General features: G+C 37.3%; 1 long non-coding RNA gene across 1 annotated transcript; it reads left to right on the top strand.

The window, feature by feature from the left end:
- The first annotated feature begins 667 nt into the window (after positions 1-667).
- LOC115633554 lies at positions 668-3,764 on the top strand. Its single transcript, XR_003996355.1, has 3 exons — positions 668-1,519; positions 2,459-2,548; positions 3,247-3,764. It is a non-coding gene; the product is annotated as an uncharacterized LOC115633554 (long non-coding RNA).
- Positions 3,765-10,683: the final 6,919 nt, after the last annotated feature.

Genomic DNA, 10,683 nt, shown 5'->3' with positions numbered 1-10,683 from the left:
ATCATAAATTTTTTAAACTTCAATTTTGAAAAATAAACTTTGAATATATTGTTATAAATCATATATCACTTTATTTTGTAAACTCTTTATAATTTACAACTTGAATTCAAATTCTTAATTTTTCTTATTATTAATGTTACAACTCCACTTTTCATCACATTTCTTATTACTTTTACACATTGTTTGTTATTTCTCAGTAGAATAAATTACACTTAGATTTAATTTATGTACTTATAAAACACAACAGCCACACCACAACATCTACTCCTGGTACCCCCTTGAGGGAGGGGGTGCCTCACCTACTCGCTTCGGCTTTTCACCGCATTCCCTCCACTCTTTCAAACGGGAAGGATCAAGACAGTAATTTTGTTGTCGTCACCTCCTTTGACTGCACTACCGGCTGGATTTGGGATTAGTTCTAAGTTTAGTTTAAGTAAAGTTGTACCCATTTTCTGGCTATGTGCGCCACAATAAAATATATATAAAAAAAAAAAAAAGCTCTAATATGCTGCCTCGATCAGCGATATAATTGAGCGCTTTTTGCCACTGCTGCTCAAACCAAACATTTTTTCCTGGGTCTGTATTTTGTCTATCACTGTTAATTAACATTTATGCTCTCCTTCCCCTTTTTATCTTTCTTTATAATGTTTCTCCTGTTTCTTTACTCAGAGAATCAAAATCGTTCCAAGCCTTACTAAGCTGCTACTCATTCAGTATGACTCAATTTGAGTGAGTCTGTTTCTGAGCTTTTCGCTCAATGAGCTTTATTCTAAAACGGCAATTTTCCACTGGTACACCCAGCATCCAGTTTTATAGCCTAGGAATTTTGCCTCAACCTTCAGTCGGGTTATTCGTTTAAACTGACATGCATGTGTTTTTTCGCTGCGTTCATAAAAAATTAAAAAACAAATTAAATTTTGTCAGAAATTATTCTGTTGTATCGGTCGTGTAGTGCCGCGTTTTCCATTCCCAGTGATCTTGCGCGCCTGGTGTCATATCGTTTTTGTGGGGACCGTGTCTATCTGGTTGGTCGCGGCGGCTGGAGGTGTTAGCTGCTTCAGCTGCCTGTCCACGCTGTTGGCCGTCTAAGTTGGACACGGGCCCTTCTTTCAGCGGTATTTCGCTAGTGCTGGTGGGAATACGTGGGTGTGTGTGCGTGGCTCTGCACTGACCCACACCTCCAGTCAAATTGGTAATATATCTCCTCTTATACTAACACTATATTAATGAATCCGATTTCTCAGGATCCAAATAAAGAACTTTGCTGCACACCTCTCATGTTTTGAGGCCTTTTTCTGCCTGCTGTCACTGCTTTTATATAAATCTGCGCCCTGGAGTATTTAATTCACATCAAATTCCGACCACCTATGCTTTCTTGTGGGGAACCTTGCTGCTGGATTGTGCCGCAACGCGGGACACTTTTTATATATATATTGATCGTCTGCCTGAACACGTCATGTAGTGGAAATGAGCTAATCAATGTGTGATGCTATCTCCATAAACTCTATGATAATGCAGAGTAAATATACAACGCTTCATTACTGTCAAAATTCATTTATTTAATACAATTCACATAACAAATTCATTACATTTACATCACATTATATAAATAATATAAATCCTAATACAACACACATTTAAATAAGTAACTGGCTATATAACTTTCTATTTTATTTTATAATTCACTAATTAATCTGGCTTATTTAATGCATTACATTTATTTACAAAAGCCCAAGTGGGCAACTAATTCATAAACGCCGTTCAGGCCATAAATTACTACTTAAATATTATAACATACATTTTTTAGAACATTCAATATAACAATTTATTTCATTTAAATTATCAAATAATACACATAATTAATCATACATCATATCATCATATTAGTAAACAACGCACACTCATCTTTACCACCACACTTACTTCTATCATGTTTACAAAAGCCCAAATGGGCAACTAATTCACAAACGCCGTTCAGGCCATAAATTACTATTCATATATTATAACATAAATCTTTTAGAAACTATCAATATAACAAATTATTTCATTTAATTATCAAATAATACAACAAATTTAATTATATGACGCACCATCATACCAGTATACAACGCATATTCATCTTTACCACCACACTTATTACTACCATGCCGTCTTCTCACCATCACCTATACTTCCTATTTTACACCTAACTAATTATTTTGTATAATTACTGCCGGTAAACTACCTCGCTATGGATTGGCCCAACCTATGTCTGGCTCTGGATTATGGACTGGTACCCGCTCGTCTCCCGACATGATGCTTTTATGCTCGCTTGCTGCCCGGATTTTGCTACGTTCTCGTGCTGGATTTGCGTGCTGCTTTCGAATGCAACGACGTCTCTGGACCTTCCGATCCTGGAATCTTTTAAATCGCCGTCCTGTCTCTCTTGGCTTTATGGACTATCACACTCCTTGTATAGGATTCATACATGCTCTAATTGCAATGATGTCTGGTATCAAATAGGCCTTGGATTCAACATACTCTTCTGATAAGATACTGTTCCTGCAACGTAAATATAAACTTATTAAAACCACTTTCACATAAATCACACATATAAAAAATTTTATAAATTATAATACACATACACGCAACTATTACATACTACTTTCATTCAATATCATTTATCAAATATCAGTAATCATTTTTAATTCCAACATTAAGCCAAATAACTCTTGTTTTTCACACTATAATTTATTAATACATAGCCCATAATTCATAATAACACATTTCATAAATATTAGAATTCCTTATAACATACTGCAATACAATTAACCTATTAAATACTAAATCAACAAAGACAGATGCATTTCAACATAAATTCGGAAATACACACTGGTTATGGATTTCAACTTACACACCACATCATACTTTAAACTTCATCTATACACATTTTTACTGCATTCATCGCCCCTATACATGGCTACATATTCATCGCTACACACCACCCACACACACCAACCACATACACCACCCTCACACACCACCCACACACACCACTATTCACACTTCATCATTCACGGCACCTTATACCTATACATTCAACAATATAACTAATTACTTCTTTTTTATCGCTGCTGCCATCATGGTCCATCTGGATTTGCACCTTGGTTTTCTCTCGGCTGGCATCATCATTTGGCACCCCACTGGTGCGCATCTTCATGCTCGTTTTTGGGATCCGTTTTGCTGCACCCACGTCTGCTGCAAAAGCGCTTCCCTTGGTACTACTGGATCTTCACAGCAGCAACACTTACAACTACACTATTCATACTTATGTTACTATTTAAGATTACTATTGTCATACTTTTAAGCTCACCATAATGTTTAGTTCATAGTTTATGCTACTCAAAATGAATTTATCATAAATTTTTTAAACTTCAATTTTGAAAAAGAAACTTTGAATATATTGTTATAAATCATATATCACTTTATTTTGTAAACTCTTTATAATTTACAACTTGAATTCAAATTCTTAATTTTTCTTATTATTAATGTTACAACTCCACTTTTCATCACATTTCTTATTACTTTTACACATTGTTTGTTATTTCTCAGTAGAATAAATTACACTTAGATTTAATTTATGTACTTATAAAACACAACAGCCACACCACAACATCTACTCCTGGTACCCCCTTGAGGGAGGGGGTGCCTCACCTACTCGCTTCGGCTTTTCACCGCATTCCCTCCACTCTTTCAAACGGGAAGGATCAAGACAGTAATTTTGTTGTCGTCACCCTCCTTTGACTGCACTACCGGCTGGATTTGGGATTAGTTCTAAGTTTAGTTTAAGTAAAGTTGTACCCATTTTCTGGCTATGTGCGCCACAATAAAATATATATATATAAAAAAAAAAAAAATCGAAATGACGCCCTACAAATTTCTTCTTACACTTCCAATTTACTAAATCTCCCTGACTCAGAATTCAGGATTTTTGTTTCAGACAGCTTTCAAAATATGCAACTCCAAATAGCTTCTTTTCAAACACAATTAACGGCCTCCCTTACAAGGATGGAGCAGCTCGTTTTTTCTTTAAATAATTCCAACGAATAAACTAATCAGATTGTCAATTTGGAATGCTAACTGCATTCGTTGCAAACTTTGAGTCATAGAACTCTCTCTCATTAATAATAAGATTCTCATATTGATATTTCACAATCTGGCAGTCATTCTTATTTTCTACCTTGTACACAAATTTTTTCTTACTTATATTTCATTTATAAAAAATTTTTTGTTCTATTCACACTTAAATTCATCATTTACTCCTCTTAGTAAATATATTTAATCAAATCATATTAATATATGTATATTGCCCTTCACCTACAATATGCTACTACTATAACTAAACCAGCTACTACACAAAGTATGCTGGTCTTAGTAGTATCCATGTTGCACCGCAACACTACGCCCAGTACCTTTTTATACATGCGCTATAACTATTCACACCATGCACACACAGCGCACACACAGCGCATACTGACCTGCCCTAATTTCACAATGCTGATCTACAAGCAAAAGAAACTTCCTTCACACACGCTTGTGTAGGTCGTTCCCCTTTTCATACGCTTTTGAATCTCTTATGCCCGCTCTCAGTTGATTCTCTCTGGGTGCTCTGTTTCTGTCCTCCTCATTAATGTATTGTTGCTCTCCTTTCACCATTATAAGCCAGGGCTTTTATTTTTCTTTGTTCATGCTTCGGCTATTATTTTACCAAAACACTGTAATTTTTTAATTCTAATAATTCAATTTACCTTTAATTAAATTCTAAATAATTATCGTCTTCATTTATTAACTTTCTTTTCCATACATTAAATTTTTTCGCAATCACAATACAAATGCACAATACAAATGCTATTATTAGTCTCGCTGCTTAGCTTTTTCCTTTTGTTTTGAATTAATTTATATTGCTGCCCTGCTTACTCTTATGCGTCCCGTGCACTGCCGACGTCATTTCGGCCTAGCGCGTCATGCTCGTGTGCAGCACGGCAGCATATCAGCTGTAAATTCTTCACCCCCCCTTTTGTACGTATTTATTCATTAGCTTATATTATATTATTATTGTGGATTTCCTTCCTGCACTGCATCTTAACTGTGCACGATAGGTTCCATTTATAAAAAATTTTCTAATAATTATTTGTTATTAAACAAAATCTCCTCCTTACTTATTATTCATTTTCATACTTATTCCTACTTAATCAAAACATATTAAATTATGTATTTTGCCTTTTCTTATTACTACATGCTACTATTAAAACTAAATCAGCTACTGCACAAAGTATGCTGGAAATTCATCTTTCATATTGCACAATAATACTGTGCTCATAAACATTTGTTTACATGCGCTATGCGTTCATATGCTTTGTACACACAGCGCATACTGACCTGCCCTAATTCATAATGCTGATATTAAGCAAAAGAAACTTCCTTCACACACGCTTGTGTAGGTCGTTCCCCTTTTCATAAGCTTTTGAATCTCTTATACGTCCGCTCTCAGTTGATTCTCTCTGGGTGCTCTATCTCTGTCCTCCTCATCATTGTATCGTCGCTCTCCTCTCACAATTATAAGCAAGGGCTTATATTTTTTCTTTTTTCATGCTTCGGCTAATATTTTATAAATAACTTTGTAATCTCTGATTCAAATAATTCAGTTTATTTTTCAATTAAATTTCTATTTATTTATCGTCTCCTCTTATTGACTCTCTTTTTCATACAATAAATTTCTCGCAATTGCACAATACAAATTCTAATTTTAACTGCCGTTTAGCTTTTTCTTTTGCTTTGAATTATATCATATTGCTGCCCTGCTTACTCTTATGCGTCCCGTGCACTGCCGACGTCATTTCGGCCATACGCGTCATGCGCTTGTGCAGCACGGCAGCATATCAGCTGTAAAAATTCTTCACCCCCCCTTTTGTACCTATTTCTTCGTTGGCTAATATGCTATTTTATTGTGGTTTATGTTCCTGGACTGGCATATTAACTGTGCACGATATGTCCTAGTCGGGAACTTTTCTAACAATTACCTGCTATTAGCTATACGTTCTGTTTTGTCTAAATGTTCTTCTTATTATTATGCTGCGATTTTACTGTCAATGTTTTTCGGCGAGCAGCTTGTCTGTGTCGGAAATTTTTCTTACTTGAATCATATACCAGTAAATCTAATAAGAACATTTTTGACTGATTTCCAACGATTCATAAGAGCAACATGTAACCAATTTTTCATAAACTAACTGATTTTTCCCTATTATTTAACTTTAAATATTGGAATTTATATTACATTTCTCATACCAAATTGTTATATTAAATCAGATTAATTAAATTTGCTCTATGGCCATCTTGGAGGTCATTTTAGTGCTAAGGGGGACCCAGATCCGTGTATGGTAATTTATTTTACTTTATATACAGCTGGATTCTGGATCCCCCTTGGCCATTCTCTACCACTGTGGGCGGTCGTGCTGACTTGTGCTCTAATATGCTGCCTCGATCAGCGATATAATTGAGCGCTTTTTGCCACTGCTGCTCAAACCAAACATTTTTTCCTGGGTCTGTATTTTGTCTATCACTGTTAATTAACATTTATGCTCTCCTTCCCCTTTTTATCTTTCTTTATAATGTTTCTCCTGTTTCTTTACTCAGAGAATCAAAATCGTTCCAAGCCTTACTAAGCTGCTACTCATTCAGTATGACTCAATTTGAGTGAGTCTGTTTCTGAGCTTTTCGCTCAATGAGCTTTATTCTAAAACGGCAATTTTCCACTGGTACACCCAGCATCCAGTTTTATAGCCTAGGAATTTTGCCTCAACCTTCAGTCGGGTTATTCGTTTAAACTGACATGCATGTGTTTTTTTCGCTGCGTTCATAAAAAATTAAAAAACAAATTAAATTTTGTCAGAAATTATTCTGTTGTATCGGTCGTGTAGTGCCGCGTTTTCCATTCCCAGTGATCTTGCGCGCCTGGTGTCATATCGTTTTTGTGGGGACCGTGTCTATCTGGTTGGTCGCGGCGGCTGGAGGTGTTAGCTGTTTGAGCTGCCTGTCCACGCTGTTGGCCGTCTAAGTTGGCCACGTGTCCCTTTTTCAGCGGTATTTCGCTAGTGTTGGTAGGACTACGTGGGCGTGTGCCGCGTGACTGTACTGCACCGCCATTTTGACCTTCAAGTGTCTTGACCTTTATTTGTCCTGACCTTTGCTTGTCTTGACTCATATCCGTCTTGACCTTGACCTTCATTTGGTCCGATTTATCTTATTCATCATTCTTTTTCATTGATTTTTTCACAGTTTTGAATAAAAATAATTTGCATTTGGCCGTTTTTGTGCGTTGGTTGCTTGCGTATTTGGATTATCTTCTGCCTGGTTTTTTTCTGGCTGCGACGATTTTTGGCTGCTGCAGTTTGTGAGTATTGAGGTATTTTCCTCCTCGAGGACTGTGTCTGGTGTTTCTTGCTGCAGCGACCATATTTCTGCGCGTGCTCGAGCTCGGTTTTGGATTTTTCGTCTTGCGCGGGTGACTTTTTGACGCTGGATTTGTGCCTCGATGTAAATTCTGGTCAGTTTTTGCTTTTGCAATTTTATTTTATTACCACGAATAACTCGACTCAAAACACTAAAGTTCATAATTTTTCTTTATTTATTTAACATGAATCAAGATAAATCTAATTCAACCACTCCAAAGCCCAAGAGAAGCCCCAAGGGGTCCGCTCTGGTGACTTCTAATGTGCTCTTGCGTCCCGCAAAGGGCTCTCCAAACTCATCTTCTTCTAAGGAGGCCACTGGGAAAAACGAACCTGCGAATTCTACTCCCAAAACGAGTTTTCGCCCCATTATAAATACTACTACTGTTGTGCGTCGTTCGGGTGAATTCCATGCACCTGTACAACCGTACAATCCAACAGTTGCTGAGGCGGCAAATTCAGGAAGCAGTACGGCATCGCTATACAAGCGTACTACTGCATCCCACACATCGCCTAAATCAAGGAGAATTCGTTCTAGTGCTGCTGTACGAAGCACCTCTGCTTCGGCAAGGGCTGCCCAGCATGACAATTTAAGACCCGATGTTCAGGATCTTTCCAGATCTGATCTTATCGAACTGGATTCCAACGAGGAGGAGATCGACAGTGACTCCTTATGTATGGAAGGCGCGAGTGCTCTTCCCGCTTCACCGCCGAACCAACAAAATACCAACCAGAATGTTGTTGCCGAGCCCGTTCCCTTGCAGTCTGGTGACTTGGAAACCCAGGGTAAGCCAAATTCTCCCATTATTTTCACTGGAAAACCCCCTCCCATTCAAGCAGAATGTGAGGATGCCACTGCTTTTTTAGTCGCTTTGTCTGAAACAGTATCACCGTCCCAATTCTTTTTAAAAATGGGCACTTCAGGTAATATTTGGATACATGCCAAAATCCCTGAAGATTATAGGGCAATTATTCACTTCCTGGACATAAATAACTTCTGTTACCACACTCATCAGCCGAAAGAGCTTAGGCCCCTTCGGGTTTACATCAGAGGATTGCCTCGTGCCACTAATACCGATTTCATTAAAAGTTCCCTTACAGCCGAAGGCTTTGACATTGTGGGAGTTCACAATCCCACCTTTATTGATAAAAGGAAGTCTGATCCAGCAGCTAAATATTCTCCAAACGCCTTCTTCGTTAATTTATTAAACACACCTAATAATGAGAGAATTTTTCAAATTAAAAATATTGGCAACTTCATTGTGCGTGTCGAGGCAACAATGAAAAACCTCGACATACCACAATGTAAGCGCTGCCAACGTTTTCAACATACTGCTAGATTTTGTAGACATTCCCCCAGATGTGTCAAATGCGGTAATGAACATTGGTCATCTACCTGCACTAAAGAATTTGACATTCCTCCTACGTGCGCAAATTGCAAAGGCACACATACTGCCAATTTTTCTGGCTGCCCAGTTCTTGCTGCTGTCAAGGCCAGGCGAAATAAGGTTCACCAGCTTCCTGCTCGAACACGAGCAATGCAAATTGCCTCTATGCCTTTTGATGAGGCCAATTTTCCCACTTTGACTGATCCATCAAATGCCAGGCAAAAGCCACAAGCTGCAGATGGGTCTTTCAATACGCAATTTAAAAATTTTGTTGGAAAGAATCCCTCTTCTGCTACTCCTCATCACCTGACCACAAATGCGTCATCAATAGTAGCGAATTCCAGAAAAACTGGCGCACAGCCCAAATCTTACGCTGATAGAGTTCGTTCCTTCAACGCTAAACATGACCTTGCGGATATTCCACATCAAATGCGTGGGGAAAAATTCCCAAGAATATTGGGCAAAACTGCCGATAATTTTCCACCGCCTAAAACGGCTCTTACATTACAAAATCCTACTATCCACAATCGAAATGACGCCCTACAAATTTCTTCTTACACTTCCAATTTACTAAATCTCCCTGACTCAGAATTCAGGATTTTTGTTTCAGACAGCTTTCAAAATATGCAACTCCAAATAGCTTCTTTTCAAACACAATTAACGGCCTCCCTTACAAGGATGGAGCAGCTCGTTTTTTCTTTAAATAATTCCAACGAATAAACTAATCAGATTGTCAATTTGGAATGCTAACTGCATTCGTTGCAAACTTTGAGTCATAGAACTCTCTCTCATTAATAATAAGATTCTCATATTGATATTTCACAATCTGGCAGTCATTCTTATTTTCTACCTTGTACACAAATTTTTTCTTACTTATATTTCATTTATAAAAAATTTTTTGTTCTATTCACACTTAAATTCATCATTTACTCCTCTTAGTAAATATATTTAATCAAATCATATTAATATATGTATATTGCCCTTCACCTACAATATGCTACTACTATAACTAAACCAGCTACTACACAAAGTATGCTGGTCTTAGTAGTATCCATGTTGCACCGCAACACTACGCCCAGTACCTTTTTATACATGCGCTATAACTATTCACACCATGCACACACAGCGCACACACAGCGCATACTGACCTGCCCTAATTTCACAATGCTGATCTACAAGCAAAAGAAACTTCCTTCACACACGCTTGTGTAGGTCGTTCCCCTTTTCATACGCTTTTGAATCTCTTATGCCCGCTCTCAGTTGATTCTCTCTGGGTGCTCTGTTTCTGTCCTCCTCATTAATGTATTGTTGCTCTCCTTTCACCATTATAAGCCAGGGCTTTTATTTTTCTTTGTTCATGCTTCGGCTATTATTTTACCAAAACACTGTAATTTTTTAATTCTAATAATTCAATTTACCTTTAATTAAATTCTAAATAATTATCGTCTTCATTTATTAACTTTCTTTTCCATACATTAAATTTTTTCGCAATCACAATACAAATGCACAATACAAATGCTATTATTAGTCTCGCTGCTTAGCTTTTTCCTTTTGTTTTGAATTAATTTATATTGCTGCCCTGCTTACTCTTATGCGTCCCGTGCACTGCCGACGTCATTTCGGCCTAGCGCGTCATGCTCGTGTGCAGCACGGCAGCATATCAGCTGTAAATTCTTCACCCCCCCCTTTTGTACGTATTTATTCATTAGCTTATATTATATTATTATTGTGGATTTCCTTCCTGCACTGCATCTTAACTGTGCACGATAGGTTCCATTTATAAAAAATTTTCTAATAATTATTTGTTA

This window comes from Scaptodrosophila lebanonensis, unplaced genomic scaffold (assembly GCF_003285725.1).
Source record: "Scaptodrosophila lebanonensis strain 11010-0011.00,11010-0021.00 unplaced genomic scaffold, SlebRS2 tig00001439-arrow-arrow-pilon, whole genome shotgun sequence".
Lineage (NCBI taxonomy): Eukaryota > Metazoa > Arthropoda > Insecta > Diptera > Drosophilidae > Scaptodrosophila > Scaptodrosophila lebanonensis.
The sequence above is the reverse complement of the archived record's forward strand: the minus strand, read 5'-3'. Positions and strand labels throughout refer to the sequence as shown.